The sequence below is a fragment of the Topomyia yanbarensis genome, chromosome 2 (genome assembly GCF_030247195.1).
Source record: "Topomyia yanbarensis strain Yona2022 chromosome 2, ASM3024719v1, whole genome shotgun sequence".
NCBI classification, from domain to species: Eukaryota; Metazoa; Arthropoda; class Insecta; order Diptera; family Culicidae; genus Topomyia; species Topomyia yanbarensis.
The window spans coordinates 357,863,504-357,881,771 of record NC_080671.1 but is presented as its reverse complement, the minus strand read 5'-3'; the positions used below and the strand labels follow the sequence as shown (position 1 = coordinate 357,881,771).

General features: G+C 40.5%; 1 protein-coding gene across 3 annotated transcripts in view; it reads right to left on the bottom strand.

The window, feature by feature from the left end:
• LOC131684311 (diacylglycerol kinase eta) overlaps positions 1–18,268 on the bottom strand; it is a 455,577-nt gene that overhangs the window by 41,351 nt on the left and 395,958 nt on the right. The gene's annotated exons all lie outside the window — the stretch shown is intronic.

The following is an 18,268-nucleotide window of genomic DNA, read 5'->3' as shown; positions in this document are numbered from 1 at the left end:
TTTATAAAATGTACATAGGTTTATACCTACTTCATCATCATCGATGTTTTCCGAGCGGAAGAAGATCCTGAAACGAACTGGATTCAAAGGCGTCCATAGGGGAAGCATTGTGCAAGTGAACGAAGTAATATGTTGTTAGGGCCACCACCACCCAACATAGGACGGGATAATATGAGCAATAAAAGTTTTCGATATTCTACGCACGAATAACCTGTCGGGTTTTTATATTCTAGCTGGAAACAAGACACAAGCCTTTCCAATACCTCATGCAATATATTCGACCGCATCCATATTGCCTTACGTTAGCTCTTTATTGCCCTACCCCAAATAATAAAACAAAATGATACATCTGCTGGGTGAATAAAATATCGAAAATAGGTAAAGTATTTTGAATCCAATTATCCCGTTTCACATTTCTTCATACCGCAGGTGCTGTGGTTTGCTACTTCAACCTGTATAAATCTGTGAACGATTCCACAGAAGGTGCTTAATATTTCTTTCCAGTCATGTAATTGTGAAACCTTCCGGAACTCGCATGCCGATTACTTTTTTATTGCGTGTCCAATTTCACGGTTTCCGATGTAATTCGCATGGGTGGAAAAGTGATTGAGCTAAGAAATTCTAAGCGTAGGCATGTAAGTTCTAATGATGATTCATGTGTGGCGCCACATGTTTGCAGTCACATAGGAACAGGAGCGTGGCAATAATTATTATTTAGTAGGGTATTTCATTCAGAATTATCGAAATTGAAGTAGATTCCATTAAATATTTTATGTTCAGAAAAACAATAATGCTCTAGATATCAGTTGAAGCAATCAGAGAATCTACAATTAAGGAATAATTTCGCTTCAATCAACTGTTCCGAACGAAAAAAAAATGTCATCCTGAATCATGTTGCGACACAGTCAGTCAGTGATTGACGACTTCCAGGAATGTATACCCTGAATTATCCATTTCAATCGGGTTACATTTACCAATCATTTTGGCGTAACAAAGATGGTATGTACTTCAATAAAAATAATTTCGCAGATACTGTTCGTTAACTATATAGCGTGTTGTGTGGTGGAAAATAAGCTTAATTCTTACACCGAGAGCTCGTGGTTAGAAAACTTTCCCGCAAGACGACATTGAAATTCATGATAACCGTGATTACATTGCATCCCAAATATATGTACAATATAATTATTGCAATCACTTTTTCATTTTAATCAATCTATTCATAACGTGAAGCCGTGTGGTGTCCGGCGGGCTGAAATCTTTTTGCACTATTTCAACCAAGAATAGAACCTCTGGGAACTGCTCCCATGTCGTAAGAGGCGACTAACAACATGCTAGGAGTTCCTAGGCCGAGGTTTTGTTCCGTACCGAAGACTTAATCTGGGCGGACCTTAAGGTTTTCCATATTACCCTCTTTCCAGTCTGTATTTAGTGAATCACTGACATATACCTTTTCTGATTCGCCTTTCTTGATTGTGTACCAACGTTTTAAGTTTCTTCTGGCGGTTGTATATTAGCCGTAAATGACGAAATCTAATTCTACACTAAGTAACAGAATATATTAATATACCGGCACTTCCACGCCAAGGTTTAACTTCCAAAGCTTTGGCTTAAAAACCGTTTTTAAAAAATGGAAACTTTCATGCAGGAAATTTATTGAATTGGCCTAAGATGGAGCTGTCGAATTTCACAAAAAGTTTTTCATGTTGCAAGTGATCTGTAGTTGTGTTAAATTAGGTATTTTTCTATTATATTTGGAACCGTCTACCGACAAATCTACATTTACGAATACCTCCAAAAGTGACTTCTTGAGGTCTCATGAAGGCCTGACACTAGCTTTATGATACTTTTGCTTTTCTAAACAGTAATAAAAATCTAAACATTCAAGAACTTCACTTTGTCAGAAAATGTAGGGCCATCGGAAGCTAAAACTTCGTAAAATCGCACTCCTGGTCCTTTTTTCAGTGCAGTACTCTACGTCACTCGTTCAAATTTGCACCGCTCCTATGGTAGTCGGTATTTGCTAGTATTACTGTTCTCCCATCCATTCTGGTAGTCAAACGGTGGGATAGCAAAATTCTTACAAGTTTCCTATCTCATGCCTCCACGCGATTCTAAGTCTATTGATGACATTTGGTCCTTAGACCGCAGAATGAGAGGGTGCGAACAGAATGAGAGGGTGCGAACGGATCTAGTCGAGAAAACATTGCCGTAAAAATGAATAGTTGATCGGAAATTAGCCCCAATACGACTAATCTGACTAGTATCTATGAACACGGCTCAATACGTATTGAAAATTCGCCGCGTCTGTTTTTATGAACCTAATTTAAAGCTCCGTTATTGCTAACAAGCCCGTGCATCAGATTAACAATCCTTTATATTTCCCTTCAGTGTTCGGTATTATCGCTCGTATACTTGTATTCCACAAACAATCCGATATGGAAAATAAGAAATACTTTCCTTGATTTATAATATCTCGCGCTATTTTTGGCAGTATAATATGCTGTCACTTGGTAGTTTTCAAGCCAATAAATATATCGTAGAGAAGAAGTAGCGAGTTCTGTCCAAATACTGTTGCAATAAATAGTGATCCGGCCCATTACGCAGATAAGATTAGCTTTTCCAGGCAATACTCCCACGATCGGCTGTGTGGAGTTCAAATTGTTTTTGTTTAGGGAACATAGTATACTCTCGGTAGCCGGCTGCCCAGAGTTTAAAAATAACCAAAAACTAAACAAGATCATCTCTTTTTCGAGTGATCGTGCACTCGAAGACTAACTAAACAACTACCTAATAAAATATGCTTTACAGGTCGCATCGTTTGCTTGGAGCGAATCCTAGACCTGATACCCTTCCAAACCACCAACTCCGCGACACCTATGGAAGAGTCTGATGAATCGTCGTCCTTCCGTTAAGTAGGTGGAGCATCAACACTTCCTGTCTACCTTATCCTTTATCCTTCCCCGTGAACGATGGAGATGGGGGCGGCCGGCAATGATGGCTATCATGCTGTTGAGGTTTTAATATGGGTCGGATTGGTATGAATTCCTACTTACCACTTCCTAAGCAACTCTTATTAGATAATCAGCAGTCAAACATGATGAAGTCAGTGTGCAATCCGCCAAAATCATCGTCACAACGCAACGCAACGCAACGCAACGCAATCAATCTATTCATAACGTGCACATAATTATTAACATATATACATATATAACAAATATAAGACGGAATGAGAAACATCACGGTACCTTACGATTGGATGTCTGGATGATGAAGTGCATTTCCAACCTGAATCACTTGGAGGAAACCTTCCGTTTTCACCTGAAGGTTTGAAATGAGTGAGATGCGCCTTTCTAATAAACAAACTATCAGGCTGGTACTTTATTATGTCACTGGATGTTATTACTGGAAGAGAATTCTCTATTTTCCGTGGAATGCGCGTAAACGCTTCTATTTACGGGTCCGCCCAACACTCTTTTGGCCCTTCAGTAACAGCAATAATATGAAAGTTACCTGTTAAACAAATTCAGTCTATTGTAAGTCTATCCGTATCCACTGGTATTACTTTGAACTGTTCGTGGCTTGCTACTACATTCACATATACATACAGAAAACTTTGCCGCAAGACGACTTTTTTGTCAAAATAAAGCTCCATTTTCGAACGCGAAACGGTCGTTGTGCTTTCAACGAACCTTGTTCTTTTGCTCACAAGTTTTCCGCAGCAATATCGGAGCTTCACTTGATTCATGAAATTGTTCGACCTTCGAACCATTTAGCTATTCTTTTGCCTTTTGCCTCCATCTATTACGTCGGCATTTAGCTCTTGTCTCAGTGATCCGTTTAACTGCTGATTTCATGAGCCATTTAGCTCCTGTTTCTGTAAGACATTCAGCCCCAGCCTTTTCGCGATCTATTCGTATAGTCTCCGGCAATAAAACTACCCTACTTCGACTGAGAGTTCCCTAGCGGCGGAATATCTCTCGGTACCGATTTATGTTTAGTGACCCAATTAGCTCTCAACCAATTAGAATCCACCCTATTGTGAATCTATCGGCGGTGGATTTATCCCGATTCCGAAGCTTATTTTCGTGCGCTATTTAGTTCCCCGCTTCGTCCCGATCTACTTGATCTAGTTCCCGGCAGTGGACCAAGTCTACTCAATGGGTCAGCCAACAGGGGCTAAGGTTCATCGAGCGATCCCGGGTGGAGCGTAACTTCCGGTTCACTCGCGCCTTAACAACCCACTGCTAGCTATTCGACTCGATCTACTCGGTATAATCCCCAGCGGCGGATCTACCCAACTCACGAGCTACCCGGTAGAGTCTCGAGGTCGGTCCGGCGATTCCGGTTAAGCCTGACGTCCGGTTCACTGGCGACCCAAACTCGGTGCTACGTCGCGTACTACTCAACTGGTCTCCGGCGGTGAACCTAGTCTACACAGTCGAGGAGTTCTCCGGCGGTGGAATTTCTCTCGAATCCCGATCATGGCGTCTTTCTAGCTAATGGCGCTACTTTGTTGGTCCCTTCGCCACTTCCTCTACAGCTCGGAGAGTATACTCGTAACCACTCTGTTGACAGCGTCCCAGATATGCTCGTCGTGGTACATCTCTTCGACGATATTGTCCACTGTCACACCAGACATACCCCCACAAACTTCTTCGAACCTAGAGCATTTAAAGACCACGATGTCTCTTGCAGGACCACACACTCCGGGTAAAGGGAAGACGACGCAGTTCCAAACCGATGCAAGTACTTCCGGAAGCATCCGTGCCCGAACAAAAACTGCGTCAAATGGAAGTCCACCTCTCCATACTTCCAATGTATCCAAACCGACACATTTGGGATGAGTCGGTGGTTCCACTTTTCTTTCTCCGCGTTGTTCCACTTCTGTTGCCACTTAGCTAACGAGTCCGCTCGAACCGGTCTCCTTGCATTACAAGAATTTCTCCGCTGGTAACGTTCTACGTCCTCAGCCAGAGTGACGCAGATGGGGATCATCTCGGCGATAATACATACTGCCTCCGACGATATTGTTCTGTACGCACTCGCGACTCGTACGGCCATCAGCCGGACTGTCCCGTTCAGCTTTTTGCGGTTTTGCTTGATTTGCAGCGCAGCACCCCAGGCAGGAATCCCATATCGGAGTATTATTGACGAAACAGTACATATCATATGTTTCATGCTGCTTCTCGGACCACATGATTCTCGCTATGGCGTTCGTTGCCTTCGCCGACTTTTTGCAGGCGTATTCGACGTGGTTGTTGAAGCTCAACCGGTCGTCGATCATCACTCCCAATTCCTTCAGTCCACGCTTTGATGAAATCACGTGCCCTCCGACGTCGATCTGCATACACTGAACCGCTCTTCAGTTGCTGGCCAACAACACTTCCGTCTTTTGGTAAGCTATTTGCAGCTTGATCCTTTTCATTCAGCTCTCGACCTCACCTATTGTCTCCGTCACCGACACCCCCACTTCTTCAAGTGTCCCTTCCATCACCGTTAGTGATAGGTCGTCCGCGAAACATACGATTTTTATTTTCTCAGGCAACCGCAGTGTTACGAACATCCCGTTCCATAGAGTTGAACAGAGCATAGAGCCCTGAAGAACGCCCGCTGTGACTCGCATTGACTTCTGCCCTTTGCTCTTCTCGTACAGCCGCACTCTGCTCTGGAAATATCTCTTCAGGATCTGACATACATGTAGATATTCGGGGATCCTCATTCTGTGCAGCGCTGCAGCAATGGCTTCTCAGCTGCCGCTGTTAAATGCATTCTTTACATCTATCGTGACCACAGCGTAGTATCGATCTCCTCTTCACTTCTGTTTAGATGCCTTGTCAGCACTCTCGAGCACTGTCCGAATCGCATCCACTGTTGATGCTCCTCACCCTCGGATGATTCTTCTCAGGGGTTTTCCGAGTGTATCCAGCAGACATATGGGCCTATAGAGGCCGGATCGTCCGGTGACTTCCCTGGCTTCGGCAGCAACACCAGCTTCTGTACCTTCCATATTTCGGATAAGTTGCCTTCATTCAAACACTTCCACAGTACCATCCTGAACATGTCCGGATATGCCAAGATCGCAGCTTTCAACATCACGTTTGGTAGTCCATCAGGACTGGGGCTTCCTCGATTCCAGACGCTTCGATGCTTCTGCGAGCTCATCGTTAGTCACTTGCCGATCGTCCATGTTTGCTACTGTTTCTTCGCCATGCGGTGTCAGTCGTCAGATAGTTGGATCGTACTTCGGTAAGAGACCCTCGACGATTATCTTCAGCTTACCTGGGCACATTTCGGCTGGCTTCGTCGAGCCGTTCATTTTTGCCATCACGACTCGGTACGCGTCGTCCCAGGGATTGGTGTCTATTTTTTGGCACACCTCTAATCTGACTTGCTAAGCCTGATCTGCCGTTTTAAAGACGCCCTAGCTTCCCGAAATACTACCTTGCGTTCTTCTCTATCTGGCTCCGATATTGCTCTCGCTGAGCCAGCCTTTTGGCTATATAACAAACAGCGCGTAGCGTATTAAGCATCGTTCCAATTTCCGCGGCACTGTGGCGTCATAAACCGTCACAATCCATTTTTGTAAGGTCAACCGCATCCACATTCTCGGTCCCGCCATTCGACCGAAGTGCCTCTAGGAAGACGTCTTTGTTGAAGGCTATCCAGGTCTTGAAGGTCTTCCACTTTCGCTCGCTTGTCGTCCATCTCCGTGCTGCAGCAGGGTTCCGTTAACCGATACAGTAGCGAATCGCCTGGTGGCCGCTATGCGTATACCTTTCGCACACTCTCCACTACGTGTTCGCCGTCAATGCAGGACTGGAGAATGTTACGTCGATGATAGAATCCCTCCCGTCTCTCCGAAATGTGCTAACAGAACCCTCATTGCACAGTCGTAAGTCCAACTTCGCTAGAGCTTCCTGCAGGATACACCCTCTTGTGATGATTACTATGCTGCCCTACTCCACAGCCCAGCCGTTGAAGTCCCCACCAATGACTACCGGTTTCCGACCGATGAACTGTCCGGTTAACTGCTCCAGCATTAAGGCTCAAGTTACCTCAAGGCTTGGTAGTATGCGTAAGAAAAATTGTGTTCAGCTTTGCCACCAGATTATCCATTTAAACCTTTTCAAAACTCTAAAAGAAGAATATCAGTCGATTTATTAGATCATCACGATTCAATTCATGCAAAATACCTGCTGGAAAAACCATCGTCTTAGCTGGATGATGCTTTTGAAAAAGTGGCTGTGATTTTTTATCACACTACCACACCGAGCTGGGGTACGCACCACAACTGCGCAATGAAAAAACCACAGCCACTTTTTCAAAAGCACCATTCAGCTAAGCCGATGGTTTTTCCAGCAGGTATTTTGCATGAATTGAATCGTGATGATCTAATAAATCGACTGATATTCTTCTTTTAGAGTTTTAAAAAGGTTTAAATGGATAATCCGGTGGCAAAGCTGAACACAAATTTTCCTACCCACACTACCAAGCGTTCAATTCTAACACATGCTTAAAAAAGGTAACTTGAACCTTAAGCTGAACAGATCCATAGTCATCCTTGGAGGACGTAACATAACAGCTGCACGCGAAGACACCGTTGATTTTGGCGATCACGAAGCTCTCTTATGAGCGTTCTATCACTTTTTGAATGGGGAATCTACCCATAACTTGTATCACGGTCGTTCTCGATATCTCCGCCACCCAGTTACCGTAATCAGGAGGGACTTGATACGGCTCTGCAATCAAAGCGACATCACACATTATTTCTGTCATAGACTGCCACAACAGTTACTGTGCAGTGTCACAGAGATTCAAATATATCTGGGTAATTTTTTTATCACGGTGATTTAATCTTAAGGTCATTCAGCTCTTATTTGGGTTAGAAATGTCCCTTTAGAAAAATCTCTAACCCTATGTGCGAAACTGGGAATCGAACCCATGTGAGCTGCATTCAAAGAATTCGATTTACCAACTATGCTATGCCCGCCCCATATCTGAGTTATCTCCATTACCGTTGTTCTGTAGTCGCCCTCTTGTAGGCAGGGCATTTAAAAGCAATCGTCTGATTGTAGTTTTCATCCGCTGGAGTGCAAAGAAAGCACTTCGGGCTCTCGGGTTTATCCGGGCCTTTGCAAGGCCCTGCCAAACATCCAAAACCCAAACACTTGAAGTATTTCTTCACTTATTTATTCATTCGTGGGGCGGCTCTCGATGGGCATCTCGATCAACCAATCGTAACTTTTCCTACCTCCAGGGCCTTATCGGCAGCGGTTACCGGTAAACGAATCATCGCTGTCTGAGTTTCTCCGTATTCCTTCTTTAGCCGGATCGTCATGTGCACCTCGCCCAGGCTAAACTGCTGCTTCAGTGCACCTCTCAGCTCGTCTTCCGTCTTGATTTCATCAAGGTTCTTGCACACAATCATCATTTTTGAGTTTAAGGCTTTAACTTCTGCCTTTTTTGATTTGGTTATAGCCTCCTGCAAGGTCGAGTTGATAGTCGCGGGATCCTTCTTTAACTCGAAGAGCACCTGGCTTTTTGAGTACGCCTGATTCTTACCACGTTTTCCCCAAACCCCTCAACTCCGGGTCCTCTCTGACCTACTTGAGCAGCGCTGCATAAGTCGTTGCGTCATTGACTTTGACGAATACGGCTTCTTCATTTGGCGACTTCTAACGAGTCGAAGGTTTTCCTTTCCTCTTCTGCACTCCTTTTCGCTCTTTCATCGGATATTGCTGTTTCGTGTGTTTCTCTTTCCGATCTACAACGGTACTTCAACTTGAACCGCCTGTCCTTTGTCAGAAGATAATAATGTCTACACTGACTTCCTAATTCTTTGCAATCATGTAGTCGCTGTTGATATTTTTATCTGTCATGGCACGCTAAGTTTGATGCGTTCTACTCACACAAACCATCAGCCAGTGTCTTAACGAGTATTGCGAATGCCGCTATTCAAACATCTGGATTTTATTGTTAGATGGAGATTCCATGTGCCTGTGGAGTGCGCATAAGAACTTCTGCTTATGGATCCAACCCTTTTGGGCCCTTCATACAGCGATAACTTGCAAGTTGTTTGCTAGCATCATTTGGCTTTGCTGTTAAAAGAAGCTGCAGCCACTGGCACTGATGGTGGGTTCAGTACATCATCATCATGTCATCATCATCAAATAGACATTCTCATTATTTCTTATGCTTGGTTTGAAACCAAGCGATGCAAAATAGGATCACAATAGGTTCTACGATTATAATAGGTCCATTACCATACAAATACAAAACGTGATTAGCGATACAATTCGTGTCTTCTACAGGAAAAACGTACATCTGATTCCGTTGGCGACGTTGGAAGCGTGGCCAAAACATTTATGACCAATAAAAAGAGTCAGTAAACACATACACATAAGAAGGAAAATTGTTTTCTGACTGAGGCAAAATATGTACGCTCATTATCATTCTCATCATCGTCATCATCGTGATCAAAATTTACTGAGGACTTACTTTAATGGAATTAGACAGGATACCGCACCAGGTATGACGTCGCCACCGATACGGTGATGGCCGCACGTGTAGTAGGTACCGGGCAACAGAATCACAAACTAAAGGTCTAAAGAGGAATAAAATAAGCGTACGTGCGTGGTAGTAATAGAACACGTGCCCATAATCATTAAATATTCTCACCCCTCAAGCGCGCGCGTTCGTGTCTGCAGAATATTGCGCGTGCATGCCGTGAAAGTCTAATTGGTCAACGGGTACTTTTCAACCAAATTTAAGGTGAAAGATGCGAGAATCGGATACAATTGTGGTGCCAAACTGAAAGTGGAGAAACTGAATTTTACTACAAGAAACTTTATATTCAATCATCTGTACCATTGTCAAATTTTCTTGTTATTACGCCTGAAATATTCGCACAAAAATGTTGAGATTTGACGCATTTACAAACGATCCAGTGCACTGTTTCAGGGAGCAGTCAATTTGGAAGATCGAACGTTTTCCGGCTACAGCAGCGTCCCTCCCTATTGCACGTGTCTAGGTCACAATACCGACTCCACAACCACATTAAACTGAACACGAAAAAAGAAATTAAAATTCAACGCACAACCCGTAGTGTAGTAAAACTCCCACTTATCCCAGAGCATCTGTCTCCAATCAAAGTCAGAACAAACAAATGCTTTCCACCGGCGGTGCAGGTCAATGTCACGTATTGCTGTAGTAGGTATACCACCGGCGCCGAGTGCGATCGAGCAGCGAAGCGGACCCTCTGCTTGATTAGGGTTACTAAATACGTTTGCCTAACCTAGCACATCTCATACCCTCGTCGCGTAACCACTAAGACGAAACTCAGCTTCCAGCATCACGTCCGATCTGCGTCTGATCCCGTCTGTGGTCCTTTTCGGGGTACACGAACGCGACAGAACCATGTGCATCCGGTTGACTAAATGGCTGCTAATGTGTTTAAAAGTTTTACGATTCACTTCGATAATACTTGCCGTGACCTAATTCGAGTTTCGTTGTCGGATCCTTTTTAAGATTGTACTATGGGATGAGCTATAGCGGTATTCTTTAATGATTCCAGTTGTTGACTACGAGACACCGGATGAAATATGTATTCATTCTAAGATGGTTCATTGCGCAACAACTTTTAATTTGACCAAGGTTATATACTTGTCCGTCAAATCGGAAGGAATCCAATATAAATTTATAACCTCGTTGATTGATGGATTGTAAAATTGTGTATCACTGGAAAGATTTATATGTATATTCAGAACCAATTATTTTTTGTTCTATTTTCGAAGGAAGAGCATTCAATAAAACATGAACGACATTCAATGAGCAAAGGCCTGGAAGACATGAAGTATTTTAATATTAACAGCCATAGACTCAAGGAAGAGCGAGACTGTGAAGGAAAACAAAGTTTAGAAAAGCATGGAGTAGGGTTATACAGGGTGTTTGGTTCGTGGTTAAGAATCTCTCGGGGGGTGATAGACTGCCATATTTGGAGAAAAAAATTGTTCAAACATACCATCAAATCTCAACCGTTACAGAGTTATTGAACTTTTTGTGTAAAAAACTTATTTGTCCTAAAATACGTCTAACTTTAAAAGTATACTTTGTATTTTAAATGTTTCAGTTCTATTCGAAAGGTGAGAAAATTTTCTATTGAATGGTGTTCTCATATCTTTTAAGTAATTAGTTTTAATTACCTTTAGCTGTAAAGTAGTTAAAAGTTAGTGTTTTTGAGGCGGTTTTTGCTAATTTTCTCGAAATAATGAAGTATGATTATAGTAATATCCATTAACCAAAAGTTGGGTTTTAGGACGATTCATAATTTGTTCTTGAACGTCATATTTCTATCTCTTCTCATTTCTTTGTAATTTCATTACTATACTTTTCCTGTACCCGACTTGCAAGTATTTTAAAGACTCTAATCTAAAAAATATGCTTTATATCCTTATTTACAAGATTTCATTGGAAAGCTGAGAAAATGTCCTATCAGTGTATGTACAAATATCTTTTAGTTAAGTGTACTAAATGATTTTTTACTAACGAAATAACTCAAAATTTGTGTTTTTGGAGAGTTTTTTAATTATTCTATTTATTAATCAACAAAATTTACCGTCACTATTGTTCATTTGATGCCCCTTAATGTTCTCTATAACTTTTTATTAGACACTTTGTCGATATCTCTTTCCATTTTGCTGCTATTTAATAGTTAACACAGCATGAGCTCACCACAAATGTAGTGGGTTCGAAATCGTTATTTTTGCATATGAAACGATGTGATAAAAACGATTTTGCGTCGAAACCAAAAGAGATAATTGAATGGAGTCAAAGAAAGAACTGTAGAACTTGCTGAGATGCATTATTTCCATGATAATAATGGTGATGTTTATTATTTACTATTTTAAGAAAATTAACGAAAATGCTAATAATAGCACTAACTTTAAACTAATTTACTTTTAAAAGAATACTAAATTCACTTAACTGAAAGGTATTAATACATTTTTCACTGTAAAATTTTCCTGGCTTTCAAATAAAAAGAAAAAAAGTACAATAAGTGCCGTAATTTTTCAATTAGAGCTGGTACTAGTGAAAATGAGATAAAAATATCCAAGTTGAATAACCCAAAATCATGAAAATAAGAAAAGGTAAGTGTATCATGTCAATGAACAAATTAAGCAGCTCATCAAGACTAACAATCTGAATTATTAAAATGATAAGGTTAACTATTAGGATTTTCAATAAATGAACGAAAAATCGTTTGAAATTGTTTAATTTTCAATAAATTACTTTAAAAAGGCTACTTAAACTCATTAGCTGAAACAAGTGAGGGCATCACTCAATTCGAAATTTTCTCACCTTTCGAATGGAACTAAAACATTTAAAATAAAAAGTATACTTTTAAAGTTAGAGGTATTTTAAGGCAAATAAGTTTTTTACACTAAAAGTTCAATAACTCTGTAACGGTTGAGATTTGATGGTATGTGTAGAACAATTTTTTTCTCCAAATATGACAGTCTATCACCCTCCGAGAGATTCTTAACCATGAACCAAACACCCTGTATGAGCAAGCTTAGAGTTTCCCGACTACTGATGGATCCGCATCAAGGTACATTCTTTTTGTCTTTTCTCTATAATCTAGTCCTCTGGTAATTGAATTTCGTCAAAACAAAATAAGAAAGGTTTGACCTACCTATACTGCCCATGATCGCATATTTGTCCCGTTTTCTATGGGATTTCCTATCTTTATGGGACTGATATGCGATCATGGGCAGTATAGTCGTTAATAAAAAAGTATTTCACCACTAAAAACATGCTCCCCAAAATCGGAAAATAGCATTCTTTGAACTTTGAAACAGTAAAGTATTTTCATTGCAAATACTGGACTCCGTGAACGAAATTCATGCATTTAACGGACCACTTCAGTCAAAACTGCGTTTGTCTGACGAGTCAACAAAACAATCTATTCTCAGTATATTTCTCTAGAATTTCATTGAAATATTCTTACTACCTAAAATGAAGTTGAAATAATATTTAGAAATTTACCGAAAATTGTAATGTGTATTCATTAACTCGTGTGTACTTAAATTTTCAGTTTATCTCCGTATATAAATAAACGGTAACACTGAATTTGCCTTGATGTCTTCATGACATACCAAGGAAACTTTTCCAAGATACTGCTTCAACCAAAAGTGTACAAAAATCGGATTTTCCTGTCCGAAAGATTTGGGTGAATAGATATTTATTTACGTCTGCAACATTATGGTGTTTGCGATAGTTTGCATGCACAATGTGAAATCGGATAAAATATGGTCAAAAGCAAATTTCGAATTTTGTAAAACGTATTGTCAAACGTGCTAATTAGAATATAATCGCATATCCACATAAAATAAGCTACAAATAGTGCGTTCCATTTTGATTAGGTATGAATATTGTTATGCATTTGTACCATGTTATCATGAAGAATGTTATGAAAACATTTTGCATAAAATGATATTCCATGGCCAGCTGGCTTCATTTTATCTTGTTTGTTGACTCAAATAACATAACTTCCATTGACGTCAATCCGTTTATCTAGCGTACTAATTGAAAAGAGTTTAGATCAGTTTTAGAAAACCAATACCGCGAAACATAAACAAAAGTTGATTTCTTGATTCTTTACATAGGGTGACCATATCACACGAGTAAAAACCAGTACAGTCGAAAGGGTACTGCTTCCCCACGTTACCTCTCAATCGACATTGCCTTTTCCGTATATTTTCGGCAGTTCAAAAGTTCTAGAGTCTGGCAGTCAGAGCTTCTCCAGTAAAAAAGTTCTGGGAGTCTGGGAGGAAGAGCTCTGCCAGAAAGCCTTTCATCGGAATTCGATCACCAAAAACTTTTCTGGATTTACACAAAGGCAGTTCTTGCTACACCGCCATCAGCTAACGTTTCATGCTGAGATTGTCTGTGCAGAACCGGCGAGGTGTTTTCAGTACTAAAAACACGACATTGACGTAAATCAGAAACATCAGCGATTCCAAGTAGCTTCCCTGCGCTATGCTTGGTAATCTCCAATGACATCCATTATCTCTCGATTTGAGAGCTGCAAAACCTACCGTTGTTACCAAAAATTTCTCCGTTTAATCGATTGTTATGTGAAAACTGGCGGATAGCTTGGTGTAAATAATATCAGTTTGAGCCCGAGCCCAAGGATGCCAACGGTACCGATAAACTACATTTTTTTCGATATATTTACATTTGCACAAGCCGTACAGCCCGCTACAGCGACGCATCACTACAGCTCTTGCCAGAACAGTAGCCAAACCGAGTACATTTTCCTGTACAGCAGTAGAATACATTTTTGTTTCGCTGCTGTACTCCGACTGCTCGGTGAAAGTGTGGCGTAGTAAAGTTTGTTCTCTCGCTTTGTACATTTTTCTCTGCATAGTCAAAGGGAGAGTCCCGCACACGAAAGCGTTGATGCCGGCCGTGGCGTAAATGAGCCGCATTCATTGTAGTCATTTTTGAATAAAAATATTAAAAAGATTGAAAATATTAAAAAATGTAAAATAAGGAAAGAGAAGCTGTACCGCTCGCGTCTGGTGGCTGTACTGGGGACAGTAGTTTTCTGTCATGTTACTGCTTTACACACAGGCAGCCGTACAGCGCTGGGCGTCCTGCACTAGCGAATGACAGCAACATCGAGAGAGAAATGAGAATGTAGGCAGAAAAATTACAACCGTGGAAAAGGTAGGCATTTTGCATCCTTGCCCGAGCCTGAAAAAATTGACATCCCTGAGCGAGCATGAAAGAAAACAAAGTCAAGTCATGCCAGTCGCGATGAATGAAATGTTTGGTTCGTTTCCCTCGTCATTCGTTCTCCCGACACAGCGCATTCAGGATCGGACACGTTCGGTTTCAGAAGCAAACTGAATTTTGTTTCCATTCTACCTATGAGAGGGATTATTGAGCAAAAGTACACCAGATATAGATTATGCAGTTCACTTATGCTCGAAAATGTAGAAGATGCCAGCTTCTGCCTTTAAACTGTCCACATAAAAACAAATAAATGCTTTGGTTGGTGAAGGAATTTATATTTCCTCTGCACTCAAGCATTCCACTCTGCATGAGGTTTCAGTCAGTTGAGAAGTTAGTGCATGAGGGAGGTGGTGAATCTGAATTTTGGTTTCGGCAAATACAAGCAGAAATAAGTAACTGATTTTGAAATTTCGCAGCACTGGTTTGAGCGCGACGTGAACGCATGTTAATCGTCCATTAGCTATTTCATTTATTTGACACGCCTCAATGCATTACCCGAGCCGTGGATCTTTTTATATTATCAATGCATAAATAAAAGTAAATAAATCGAATTTTATTGTATATCAATAGGATCTTCTGTACGCGATTTGTTACTTTGCGTAAAGATCTTATTTTTTGTTGAAGATCTATTTACTTCATTGTCTCCTGTTGCTTGTGGATTACTATGATAATGATGCAATGTGTAGTGCTGTGATCGGGTATGGTTATAGTAGCACAAATTAATCTTCAGTACAGCACAGTACAGCAATTATGAATCTATTCCGTCTTGTGCAGGAAGGAAAAGTTTCCGTGGATTTGGTTCAAGAACCGTATTTCCATGAAGGAAATTTCTATGTTGGAAAGTTACTTAACCCCGTGTTCTTTCAACAAAAATGACACGAACAATCCACGTGAAATGCCGCGTGCATGTATACTTGCGAATAGTGCTATTGACGCATGTCTTACATCCGACCTCACAACTCGCGATATTTGTGTTGTCACGGTAAATATGACTGTTGATAACATAAACAAGAAATACGTCTATTGTTCGGAATATTTACCGCATAATGAACTATCACCTTCTGATAATTTCAAAAAGGTTGTATCATACTGTGTCAGAAATGGGGTTCCCTTCAAAATCGGCGATGATGCAAATACCCACCACATAATTTGGGGCAGGTCGGATATGAATTTGAGAGACACCGACTTGATGGAATACTTCAGTAGTACAAATTTGCCCATACTTAATGTAGGAAATGATCCAAGATTTACACGAGATGGCAGAGAACAAGTGTTACATGTGACTATCTTCACTGACAGTATTATGCATGTGTTAGCAAAGTGACTCCTACCAAACTATCTCAAAACGTCGTTATCTGATCATAAGTACATCGTCTTTGATCATTTAAATGTTTTACTACATATCGTCAAATATCATAATCCCAATTCTACAAACTGGGGCCTCTACGCGACTAAGTTGCATGGGTAGCTTCCAACGGTTGAATGTCCAAGTGACTTTGATGAAATCGTAGATAAAACAAACTCACCTATAGTAGCAGCATACCAAGAGACTTGTCCGTTTCGAGTTAAACGTGCTTATAGAAGAACAGCTTTGTGGAATACCGAACTTGTTCGACTCAAAAAGTTATGCAGAAGAGCTTAGAACCACAGGCGCACAGTACTCAACTGTCTTTTTGACGCACTTTCCAGGCTGTACGACTGTCCCTGAGTTCTTTTTAAGCAGTTGTGATTCTTGGGCGTTTGCTCGAAGAATTGTGACTAACGAATCGATCAAATGTACGGTTGACAGATTTGCTCTGTATAAGTTTCCGAGACAAGAATAATTTCAGTTCTACACAACAAAAATCTGAATTTTATCGTTGACCTAATTCCAAACGTGCCACAATCTAACAAACCGTAATGGACGAGCTGACGAAATATAACCGTGTTCTGTTTAATTTTACATGAAAGATGTACCTTCCATGCGCAGTGCCATAAAATTACATCCTTCAATATTTGAAACAAACGCCAAATGTGGAGTAAACGTGACTCACATAATTCAACGACATGTAAAATTTAAATCAGACGTAAAACTATGTCAGTTTTTATGCTCGTATATGTCACAGTCAGGAGACATAAATTTACACTATTGAGGCCTTAGCTAATAACTGGGGAAGAAATGTAAATTATTCTGTCAATATGAAAAATGTTACTGACAATTTAGTGAAATGATAATTTTATGCGATTTAGAAAAATGTGGTCGGTTTTCGGCACCCTAACAAAATTTAATAAAATTGGCACAACATGAATAAAAATCACCAACATTCAAGAGAAAATAAAATTTACTTTACTTTTGACCACATTCCTCATCAAAAGCACAATGTGTGTATGTGAAAAGCTGGTACGCATAGTACGCACCACTAACGCACTGGCGGATCGCATTCATATTTACAGGGTGACCAACTTATACCACACAGAGTTGAATTAGATTATTTATTAAAAGTCAATATGTTACCCAAGTAACCAATAGGCATGGAAAGTGCTGAGCCATGAAAACATTTTTTAGGACTTTTCTACCTTCAAAATGCTGATTAATGACTAGAAGTTTTTCAATAGCTTATTGAAATCAAGTTTACAATAGTTATGCATGAAAATGCTAATATGCTGCAAGTGGAATATGAAATCCAAATAAAATGCTACTTTACTGCATATGCTACTACATACTTAGTGGTTACTTGGGTAATGTAGGGTTTCGAGATGATCTATTGATCTCAAAACTTGATGTTCGCCGTCATTCTAAAAACAAAGATGACCGAGAGTTCAAAATTCAAAATGGTGACGTTTCGTTGGCGCGTTATCATATGAAATCATAAAATGTGGATATTTCTCATTTACAAAGGTAGTATGATGTCTCCATATCCAAAATTGATATTCGTCACCATACAAAAATGCAACATGTCGAAGCTATAGTAAAAAATCCGTCATAATAGATATGACGGGTTTTTTACTATAGACAAATCTGAAAACCTTCAATCTGGGTGCTTTTAGAGTAGGGATGTCGACATCTTGGATTTCAAAATGGCATCAGACATCGATTTGTGGCATCGACTCAAAAAAACCGAGTCGGAAATATCCATATTGGTTGGGATCCGCTAATCCGGATGTCGCCCTCTAGGTTTTCAAAATGGTATCATAAATGAATCTCTGACATCTACTCGTCAATCTCGTTCCGAAAATACTCATATTGATGGGTTTATAGAGAATTCAGAATTTGCCACAAAAAATGGGGTGCCGACAACGGATTTTAGTAACCCTTTTCGAAACCAAACCAAAAAACCGATTTAATCCACCTAACAGTGAGCTGGGACAATTCTTACACATATCACTATTGGATTAGTTTGCAGAACTCACGAGAAGTAGGCACCCAACTAGAGGTGGGATGAAAACAGTTTCTAGCCTTGCACGAATAAAATCTCGAATAAACTGAATA